Consider the following 12121-nt stretch of genomic DNA (forward strand, 5'->3'; position numbering starts at 1 on the left):
AAAAATTGGCAACAACAAAGGGTTTCTTTTTTCTGAGCTTCACCCATTAACACAAATTTGCTAGCAACAACAAACAATGTTTGATTTTTACACCTACTTTACATACCTATATACCTGGAAATGGGTTACAAGTGGAAGAAGTTTAAGTCCTGCTCTAGAGCAAAAAGTATAACTGTCAAACTAAATGTGTAATATTTACCTGATCATAGGTCTGTTTTAAAGATGTCACCTGCTTTGCATGGTTTTGGTGGTTTTTGAGTTTCCTTTATATGTGTTTTTCCTCCTTTAACAGCTGCAAAATGATAAGATTATTTAAAAGATGAATGCTATTATACATTCATTGAACCCCACAACATGGTAGCATCATCTTTTTACCATCATGTTTTGTTACAGCATATTGTAACTGGATTTTAATCTTTGTGATTGTTTTGAATTGTATGTTCTTGTTTTATGTTTATTATTTTTACCATGTTTAATTTTTTGTATGCTTTCTTTTTGGCAATTGAATGTTTTGCTATGTTGAAAACCGCCCTGAGTCATCTTGAGGAGATAGGGAGGTATATACATAAAGTTTTATTTATTATTATTATTATTATTATTATTATTATTATTATTATTATTATTTCAGAGCGGTTTTTCTAGCTGTGCATCAAACAGGTCTTGTCTCTTTCTCACTATATTGCTAACTCTCATATAAGACTACTAATGAAAGCTAGTTCTAATTTAACTATTTGTTATACCTTGCTTTCTGCAACCCCATAGTGATTTACAAACAAAACTGTGAAACTATAACAATAACTTGCAGTCTTTAAAGCGGCCTCAGGTGGAAAAGCTGGCTGTTAAACACTCTCTTGGCTCCTTCATTTATTTATAAGCTGTCTTTTGGAGCAAAGCCTCCCATTTTTAAGACATTATTGAAAAACTCATTTATATTCTACAAATTGATGCAGTGTGTAAACAACAGACACTGCAACCTTATAGCAGATCAACCTACGAGGTATCTCTCCTCCTAACCTGTTATTGAATTGTCTAGCTAGTAGTATTTCTCTAGAGCTCAGGCAAGCTGTTCTCCATTATTTCTAAAATACACCTGATCTTTTTTCAAAAAACAGGATTCTACACACCTGTCCTCAGAGCTCGAGGCAGGGTACAGCATTAAAATATACAAATAAAACAATACAATTTAAATACATATCTTTAAAAACACAGAACAACATTAAAACACCAATACTAAATAATTGTAAAAGTTATGAGTAATAATACAATAGCAGTTAACATGGAATCAGAATGCCATCATTGCATATAAATATGAAAGGATGGCTCATCTCTATGCTATAACCTGTTTATAAAAACAAGCATACTATTTTCTCCAGTCAGATTGAGGTAGTTACAGCATTTAAATTTTGGCGGAAAAATTAACAAAACTGAGCTTCCGGAAATTATGTTACTTAGTTTGAAGGATACATAGTAAGACAATAAAGGATTAATGGTCCAGTGCTATTGAACCTGGGAGTTGTAATTTGCAGAGGTCCCAGCACTCTGGAAGATTAAGTTAAAGACTTTGTAAAACTATAATTCCCATGATTCCATAGCATTGCATTGTAGCAGTTAAACTGCTGTCAAACTGCATTAAATTCTACAGTGTGGGTGCATCCCAGAAGCAGTTTCCTTTTGCCCGAGCCTCCTAGGAGGGAAAAGATGTTCCCTCTGCTGAGTTAATAGAAAGCAAACTTCTTTGGCATTTTGAACTGAGTTTGCACCAACTGGAGCAAGCTGAGGACAGAAATGAAAAGGGAAAGTAGGCAAAAACACCTGGGATGCTTTAAAAACAACTGACATATGTGAGTAAGTAGGATGGTTCCTTCCAAATCAGAACAGTTGGTCTTATGCCACGAGGAGGCAAAACATTACCTGCTGCCCTGCCTCTTTAAGATTCTAAAGGGGTGGAGTTTAGCCTTGGCTCTTGCCAGCCTCAAATGGCAGTTATTTTTTGTCAGTTAGATTTTGTCAGTTGGTGAGGCACTGGAAGGAAGTGTAGGAAGTAAAAGGATCACAGAAATTCACGTCACGTTGGAACTGTATTCAAATTAGATTAAAAGCTATAGACTACGGCAATAAAGAAAGCCATGTCAACATTGCATTGAAGTCATCTCAAAGATACAAAGAATCTAGTCATAACAAGACTTTATACTCTGTGGCAATATCTATCCAGAACTGCATAGACTTAAATATTTATTTCCTCACAAGAGACTTCATAGTGGCAACAAGAGGAAAAGAGATCAATTTTGTCTATTAATAAAATATTTTGTTTCACCAAATACAGTCTCCAATCTGTCCTTTGTGCTATGGTTCCTTCCAGTTCATTTAGTTCAGCATGGAGGCAGAACAGTTGGATACCACCATGCTTCAAATTTGGGCTTTCCAGTAATAGTTTACTGAACCTGGTTGAAACACCATGCTGAAATTTATCAAAATAGAAAGTATCACTTCTGGTTTGTTCCCCACAACAATCAGGGGAAAGAGCAAAAGTCAACTGAACAACAAACACAGCTTGTTTCTTCCCTGAACAACAAAGCACCATGTGGATTTATTATACTGACAAAATGTGAGACTACAATGGAGATGGTTTTGTTTGTGTTTGCACAGAACCACGTTCTGCGTGGCTCTGCGATTTCCTTCTAGGACTGCAGCCATAGGAAAAACCAGAGTGCAACCATATATTTGTATAATACATTCGTGTGTGTGTGTATTATATATGTATTATATTTCTAATGTTTGATCCCAAACTGCAAAAATAAAACTGAGCTGATCACTGTGTAACACCAAGTTTGAGCATAGCAAAACCATTCCTACTATGGACAATGCTGGCTCTTTGTCTTAGAAATGGAGATGAGCACCATCCCCCAGAGTCGGATTTGACTAGACTTAATGTCATGGGGAAACCTTTACTATATATATATATATATATATATATATATATATATATATATATATTAAACAAGCAAATTCTGGTCCATGACCAGCACAAAGTGGCGCACAATATGTGTTGTGACTGCGCCTTCGGGGATTATGGTTGATGGGGATGGAATTCGAAGAGGAAGAAAAAACCCTCGTGATGAGGGTTCACTGGAGGAGTTGTGCAGGAAGCGACTTAGAGAGCTATATGGGGGATCTTCTGAGGAAGATTCAGATGGGGAGATGGATGCTGAGGAACAGGTGGTGGCTGGGGAAGCGGGCACTGAATGGGCACAGCCACCGGAGATGTCTGGGGATTTGGGGTCTATGGATACTTCTGAACCTGGGGTTTCTGCAGGAGCTGATCCCAATTGGGATGCTTGAAGAAGGGAGGATGGTTCTTTAAGTGTTCATGGGGCTAAGTGTGAGCAGGATGATTGGGACTCCGACGAATTGCTAGGTACTCCAGATCCACGAGCTCTAGCTGTGTGGAGCTCAGACTCTGAGTAGATTTGGGACACCTGGTGTTTGGGTGTGAGTGTTTGGTCACCCAGGAGGAAGGGGAATAAAATGGGAATGTTTGGCCACTGCACTTTGCGTGTGGCAAGGTGTTGCTGAGGCGCCATTGGGATCTCTGTGTTTCCATGAAGATTGGACTTGGACTATGATTTGAATCTGCTGTTATCACCTAGCTTGGCTCTCGCTGTGTCTTATCGTGGACCTGTTTTGGATGACTGCACCCTCTTCAGACCTTGGATCGGAATTTGACCTTGCTACTGCCTTCGCCCTGTGATTGATGACTACTACCGGCTTTTGACTCCTGGCTTGCTCTTTGGACACCGCTGTTATCTCCTGACCTGACCTTGGAATCCCGGACGACGTCTTTTCACCATCCTTTTGGAGCCTTCGGCTTTATCAACATTGTGGAAGCAGTCTACTGCATTCTTAGTTTGTTTGTTTGTTTCCTGACCAATTTGGTGTTTTCTTTTGGGAACTGTTCCCTTGAAAACTACAGAGCCGGCTGGCAGGGCTTGGACTCCGAAAGTGCAGTTTGCACTAAGTTTGTTTAGCTTTGTTTTTACCTGCTTGTGTTGCTGAATTATATTTTTGTTTGAACTGCTCTTGAAGCACTGATAGTGAAGTGTTTCAAGGTTTTTTCTGTGTTAACATTACTTTTTGGCTTATCTGCTGAATAAACTCTATTTTTGTTCGCTAATTGGCGTCTGACTCTTGACAATATGTATATATGAATACAAATAAACAGACTAACTCAACCAGAGAAGTCAGCCATAGCAGAGCACTTGAGGAACTAACCTGGACTACTACTTCTTCATTCACACAGTCTTTGTGGCCTCATGGACCAGTCCATGCCAGAGCTCCCAGTCATCCATCGCAGCCCCCAGGTGCTTCAAGTTCATACCAGTCAATTCAAGGATACTGTCCATCCATCTTGCCCTTGGTCGGCCTCTCTTCCTTTTTCCTTCCATTTTCCCCAGCATCATGATCTTTTCCAAACTCTCCTGTCTTCTCATGATGTGGCCAAAATACTTCATCTTTGCCTCTAGTATCTTTCCCTCCTGTGAGCAGATGGGCATCATTTCCTGGAGGATGGACTGGTTGGATCTTCTTGGACCTGGACACAGTATATTATTTGAGAACACAGAAATGCTGGACCACTCTAACAACTATCATGTCAGACTACACAGAAAAACCATTAAAATCCACAAACATGGAAAATTTCAAAAGAAAGGAGAAAACCATGAAAATGGAGAAAATCTGGCTACCAGAATTCAAAGACTCTATCATCTGAACACAAACAAAGGACAACACTCAGAAATCAGAGGAAATACAGATATGATTCAAACAGGGGCAGCAAACACCTCAGAACAAAGGATTCCCCCAGGCAGGAATGAAGCTTGCAAGACCATGAATGCTAATCTACACGATTAATTACAACATTCACACCTGCCTCCAACAGACAAGAGTCCTTTCTCCCACCTTGACCTTCCACAGATACATAAACCTCCCTTGCTTGGTTTTCCAACATTCTCACTTATCCAAGCCTCGCTTATCCAAGCTTCTGGATTATCCAAGCCATTTTTGTAGTCAATGTTTTCAATATATCGTGATATTTTGGTGCTAAATTCGTAAATACAGTAATTGCAACATAACAACACTGCCTATTGAACTACATTTTCTGTCAAATTTGTTGTAAAACATGATGTTTTGGTGCTTAATTTGTAAAATCATAACCTAATTTGATGTTTAATAGGCTTTTCCTTAATCCGCCCTTATTATCCAAGATATTCACTTATCCAAGCTTCTGCCGGTCCGTTTAGCTTGGATAAGTGAGATTCTACTGTACTTCCAAACCCCTGAGGATGCTTGCCATAGATATGCGCGAAACATCAGGAGAGAATGCTTCTTCTGGAACATGGCCATACAGCCCGGAATATGCACAACAACCCAGTGATTTCGGCCAAGGAAGCCTTCGACAACACACTAAATAGACATACAGTAGAGTCTCACGTATCCAACATAAACGGGCTGGCAGAATGGTGGATAAGCGAATATGTTGGATAATAAGGAGGCATTAAGGAAAAGCCTATTAAACATCAAATTAGGTTATGATTTTACAAATGAAGCACCAAAACATCATGTTAGACAACAAATTTGGCAGAAAAAGTAGTTCAATATGCAGTAATGCTATGTAGTAATTACTGTATTTATGAATTCAGCACCAAAATATCACGATATATTGAAAACATTGACTACAAAAATGCATTGGATAATCCAGAACGTTGGATAAGCGAGTGTTGGATAAGTGAGATTCTACTGTATATTTATGAAAACCAGTTTACAGAATGCAATCCCGGCTTTGAGGTGTCCATCTGAATCAATCTTTCAACAGCACATTGAAAGAAAAGCAGTCCCTTTCCAGGCAACCAGCATCTCTTCAGCATTGAGGATGAAGGAAAACGGGAAATAAACGGCAGGCTTTTCCCCGTTTCAGTGGCTCGGTGACAGGATTTCCCCCATTGGTTTAAGGTGCCTGCGAGGCGGGTGAACCCACCCCAAGGAAAGATCCCTCGACTGGATTCTCCTCACGGGTTTGTCGAGAGGAGGAAGCGAGACAGAGACACACTTCCGAGTTCCCTCGGGGAGGAAAGGGAGAGAGAGGAGGCCGAGAAGGAAGAGGGCGAGGCCGCAGACTCAGGGGACTCTCAAGGCTCCCCAACAGGCCCCGCCTCACCTCAGCGCCACACAGACAGACAGACAGAGCTTCTCCTTGGCGCCGCTTTCTTCAACGGTGTCCCGCCCAAAGATCCCGCCCTTCGTGGCAGGGTCTCGCGAGATGTGAGGGCGAGAAGGCTTGAGGCGGGGAAGGAGGGGGGCCGTGGGGGGGGGGGGGGCTCGGGCGAGGGCTGGCAACCCCGCTCCATAAGGAAACCTGGCCCGAAAGTGAGCCCCACGCAATAGCGACGATGTCTTCTCCAAGGCTTGGCCGGAGTCATTGGGTTGCCCTGAGTTGTCCGGGCTGTATGGCCATGTTCCAGAAGCATTCTCTCCTGACGTTTTGCCCACATTGAAATCCAGCAGCATGGGGACAATTTCAACAGAAAGGAGGAAACCATGAAAATGAACCAAACCTGGCTACCAGTGTTGAAAAACTCTTAAAACCTGGACAGTAAAAAAAAAAAAAACAACACTCAGAACACAGGGGCATTCCAGACAGGAAACAATCAGGGCCAGCTAACACCTCCCAACAAAAGATTTCCCCAGGCAGGAAGCAGCCAGGCTTTCAAGCTGAAAGGCCATTCAATGCTAAGCTGGCCAATTGCAACATTCACACTTGCCTCAGGCAGGAGAATTCTAGACAAGAAACAATCAGGGCCAGTTAATGCCTCCCAACAAAGGATTCCCCAGGCAGGACGCAGCCAGGCTTTGAAGCTGAAAGGCCATTCAATGCGCATCAAGGTGGCCAATTCCAACATTCACATTTGCCTCCAACAGACACGAGCTCTTTCTCCCACCCTGGACCTTCCAGATACATAAACTCCACTTGCCTAGTTTCCAACAGACCCCACAACCTCTGAGGATGCCTGCCATAGATGTGGGTGAAACGTCAGGAGAGAATGCTTCTGGAACACAGCCATACAGCATGGCCTTGCCAGAGAAAGAAGAAATGCCACGCAGGTGAACAATAGAGAACAAGTGGTTCAGGACCCATTGCCTTTGCTCAATGATGGTCATTTCAGGGCCTTGTTGAGGTCTCGTGCCAGATCAGAAGACACTGGCCTGAACATCATGGGGGGGGGGGGGGGGAGAGATTTCAAACCCTCCCCCCAAAAAATTCTTGTGGCTACAGGCCTGGATTGGAACCAAACCCCAGCGGATACTGAAAGCCCCTGTAATTCTCCATCTCCAACCTTAAGAAAGGAGATTAAAGGGCCCACTCTACTGTCACAATCAATATCTGTGTTTATATATACATATACATACAGATCTATATATATAAAAGGATAAAAAAAATTCGGCCTAGGACAAAACAACAAAACTACACATCCCAGAAACACTAAACTTGGCAATACAACCCCTCATCCATGCCTCTACGGTTATACAACAAAAAGAAAAGAAAAATAAAGTCCTAAGAGGGAAACGAATAATTGTTTTTTATCCAATTGCTGCCAACTCTGACCACTTGGTCTCCTAGCAACCTACTCTGCCCAGGGGACGGGCACAGTTAGGCCTCAGGCCTCTTCCCCACTGCCTATAAAATACAGATTATCTGATTTTCACTGGATTATATGGCAGTGTAGACTCAAGGCCCTTCCACACAGCTATATTACCCATTTATAATTTTATATTATCTGCTTTAAACTGGATTATCTTGAGTCCACACTGACAAATAATTCACTTCAGTGTTCATTTTATACAGCTGTGTAGAAGGGGCCTCATATAACCCAGTTCTAAGAAGATAATATAAGATTATAAATATACAGTAGAGTCTCACTTATCCAACATAAACAGGCCGGCAGAACGTTGGATAAGTGAAAATGTTGGATAATAAGAAGGGATTCAGGAAAAGCCGATTAAACATCAAATTAGGTAATGATTATACAAATTAAGCACCAAACATCATGTTATACAACAAATTTGACAGAAAATGTAGTTCAATACTCAGGAATGCTATGTTGTAATTACTGTATTTACAAATTTAGCACCAAAATATCACAATGAATTTAAAACACTGACTACAAAAACATTGATTACTAAAAGGCAGACTGCATTGGATAATCCAGAACACTGTATAAGCGAATGTTGGATAAGTGAGATTCTACTGTAATATGAAATAATTATTGTGGTAATCCAGTCCAACCCAATTCTGCCATGGAGGACACAATCCAAGCACACCCAACAGATGGCCACCCAGCCTCTCAATAATAATACAGTAGAGTCTCACTTATCCAACGTTCTGGATTATCCAACGCATTTTTGTAGTCAATGTTTTCAATATATCATGATATTTTGGTGCTAAATTTGTAAATACAGTAATTACTACATAGCATTAATGTGTAATGAACTACTTTTTCTGTCAAATTTGTTGTATAACATGATGTTTTGGTGCTTAATTTGTAAAATCATAACCTATTTTGATGTTTAATAGGCTTTTTCTTAATCTCTCCTTATTATCCAACATATTCACTTATCCAACATTCTGCCCGTGTATGTTGGATAAGTGAGACTCTACTTTAATAATAAGAAGAAGAAGAAGAAAAAGAAGAAGAACATCATACAATCATAAGGTTAGGAGTCACCCCTAAGGATCATCCAGTTCAACTTCCTTATAATCATACAGGAGGACACAATCCAACCACTCCTGATAGATGGCCATCCAATATCTGCACAATAATAATACACATCGAATCATAGCATCAGACAGTTAGGAGACACCCCTAAAGGCCATCCAGTCCAACCCAATTCTGCCATGCAGGACACAATCCAAGCACTCCCAACAGATGGCCACCCAGCCTCTCAATACTAATACTACTACTACTAATAATAATAACAACAACAACAACAACATCATACAATCCTATGGTTTGGAGTGACCCCTAAGGACCATCCAGCTCAACTTCCTTCTACCATGCAGGAGGACACAATCCAAGCACTCCTGACAGATGGCCATCCAGCCTCTACATAATAATGATGATGATGAAGATGATAATAATAATAATAATAGAAGCATAGAATCCAAGAGTTTGGAGAGACCCCTAAGGGCCATCCAGCCCAACCCTTTCTACTGTGCAGCATGACACAATCCAAGCATTCACAACACATGGACAACGTATAAATACTATACAATACTACACAGGGACATAGACCCCCTCTACCCTCACCACTTTCACAATACACAAACAACCAAATGCATACTAAACATAAAGACAACCATACAACAGACACTCAATACCACCACTACCTCAACAAGTTCTCACCAACACCACCAGACAACGCCACAGCAACGCGTGGCCGGGCACAGCTAGTATAGTTATATAGATATATAGAGATATATATTTATGGGTCAAAAGCATAGCATATATAAATAAGTATAAAACTGATAATTAAAAAAAAGGTTTCACAAGCAGCTAAATAATTTTAGACCAAAAACAGACAACAGTGACTGCATTGTCTGTAGCTTTAAACAGTTCTCCCTCTGTGCATGAGGCAGGGCATTGTGGGCAAGCATACAGGTGCTGAGTTGTTCTGCTCCACAGTCACACAAGGTGGAGGATTCTTCTCGGTAGTGCCATTTTGCCAGACTGCCTTTTGATCTGGGGTTGGGTATTATGTGCAGTCCTGGGAGTCATCGTTTTCCAAGGTCCATACCCTTCACTGGATGTATCTGCACCGGACAATAAATGCAGTCAGGACTCATTTTAAATGTTGTTGTTCTTGTTGTTATTATTGTGCCATGTCTCCATGTTGTGCAGTCCTGGGAGTTATAGTTTCCCAACGTTCACACCCTTTTCAGGATGCATCTGCACTGGAGAATAAATGCAGTCGGGACCCATTTTAAATGCCATTACAGTAGAGTCACGCTTATCCAACATAAACGGGCCAGCAGAATGTTGGATAAGCCAAAATGTTGGATGATAAGGAGGGATTAAGGAAAAGCCTATTAAACATCGAATTACGTTATGGTTTTACAAATTAAGAACGAAAACATCCCGTTTTACAACAAATTGACAGGAAAAGCTCTTCAATGCACAAGAACATTATGTAGCAATTAGCACCAAGGAGAAGGAGGCGGCTGTATCATCTTGGCCAAAGAGAGAGAGAGCATCGCCGCTTTCCCTTCCCTAACCCTCCTTGCGTCCGGAGTTGAAAACATGGAAGAGCTGAGAGGTTTTTCCCCACAAAAAGCAGGAAGGGGAGGGATGGTGGGCGGTGCCTAGAGATTCAAGTGTGAGGGCAAATGTCCTGAAAGAAGGCTGAGTGCCACTGACACCTTTTGCAGTGTGATGCAGGTAGGAAAACCATCCGTTTCGTTCCAACACTGAGTCAGACTGAGCCCTGCACTTCCCTGCTTCAATGTGATGAAGTTATTTGCAAGGATATGGAGTCTACTCACCTGTAGTAAAGACACAAGAACTATTATTTATACCCATGAAGAGGAGTCTATTCATCTTCTGAGAAAAGAACAAGTTATCTTTTTTTCAGTGTGAATGTAACAATCTTACCTTTGACTGGCCTCATTTGTGTTTCTATGCATTGAACTTTTTTGTTTTAAAATACTTTTAGAATCATAAAGTTCGAAGAGACCTCAAGGGCCATCCAGTCCAACCCCCTGCCAGGAAGCAGGAAAAGCACACTCAAAGCACCCCCGACAGATGGCCATCCAGCCTCTGCTTATGTCACGACCCAGGCTGCAGAGCACCAATAACCATACACAGAGGCCAGAATCTATCTAATATCTTTATTGTAGGAATATATAAAGTTAATAAAAACAAGTGTAGAAAATAGTCCAGAATTAGACCTTCCAGGAAAGGTCAGAATTAGTCCAAAAAAGCAATGTCCAATAAGAAATATTAAGGTCCAAAGTTGTAATCCAATAACCGAAACACTCACTTTGCCAAGCAAAGTGAGGGGAGATGACAAGGTCCTTTAGTCCATGAAACTTGAGCGAGGCTAGGAAATAACTTGATACTTGAAACAAGGCTTGAACGTGGAACAAGGTAACTAAGAACAAGAACAAGGTCCGTGGAATAACTTGATAAATCCGTGGAACAAGGCAAGGATTGATCCTGGGAAACAAGGCAAAGTCCGTAGATAAACAAAGGCTGGGAAGCAAGGCGAAGGCTGGATAGCAAGGCAAGGCTTGAGCAGGAGCGAGGCTTGAACCGGAGCGCGCTGTCCAGACACAACTCGCTCCGTAGGCTGACGAATTGACTCCGCGAAGTTACTACGCGGGTAAAACACCTAAATAGAGTCTAGCTTTCCCGCCGAAGCAGTTCTCTGGGAATCAGAACCGAAAGCTAACTCTGAGACCAGATGTGAGACTCCCCAAAGATTCTCACGAGAAGCAGTCTTAATTGGCCACATTCTTAGCTGCAATCCTCGCACTCCTGCGCGAAGCTGAATCCAAACTTCTCTGTTGTTTACAAAACTCCCGGCGCAAGAATACGGGAGAAGTAGGCTCTGGGCTTGTTTGACATACTTCTGGGAGACAACTTTCTTGCAGGTGCAAGGTTCCCAGATCTGCCTGGGAAAGATCTGGCTGAGAGGAATCCAGTTCAGACTGGGAAGGTAAAAAACCCAAGTTTTCATCTTCATCAGGAATTACAATGTCCTGAGCAGGACTACAAGGCCCATGGGTCATCACAGCTTAAAAGCTTCCTTTTGCATCACTGCAATTGCTGGATACTGGTCTTTCCAGTTTTAAGGGAACCTGTTTTGTTTTTCAGGATTGCTCAAGCCTTTCCTGAAGGCATCTCTCTGGGCATGAAAGACATCTATATATATAAAAGAGTGATGGAATCACGGCACCGAGCAAAACAACTAAACTACGGGCCCCCCAACCTTGAAATTGGACAACACAACCCATCATCCACGCCTCTAGGTTGATACAATTAAAAATCCCGTCAAAAACCTCGACGGGGCCTTA

The 12121-nt window shown here is 41.6% G+C and overlaps 1 long non-coding RNA gene across 3 annotated transcripts in view; it reads right to left on the reverse strand.

Moving 5' to 3' along the window:
* Window positions 1-12121, reverse strand: part of LOC107983833 (uncharacterized) — a 195574-nt gene that overhangs the window by 70509 nt on the left and 112944 nt on the right. For 2 of the 3 annotated variants that reach the window (XR_010006618.1, XR_010006612.1), the window contains exon 4: window positions 200-4588. This is a non-coding gene — a long non-coding RNA (uncharacterized LOC107983833). The remainder of the gene's footprint in view (window positions 1-199; window positions 4589-12121) is intronic. The other variant, XR_010006614.1, reaches the window with a different exon arrangement.

The sequence above is a fragment of the Anolis carolinensis genome, chromosome 5 (assembly GCF_035594765.1).
Source record: "Anolis carolinensis isolate JA03-04 chromosome 5, rAnoCar3.1.pri, whole genome shotgun sequence".
NCBI lineage: Eukaryota > Metazoa > Chordata > Lepidosauria > Squamata > Dactyloidae > Anolis > Anolis carolinensis.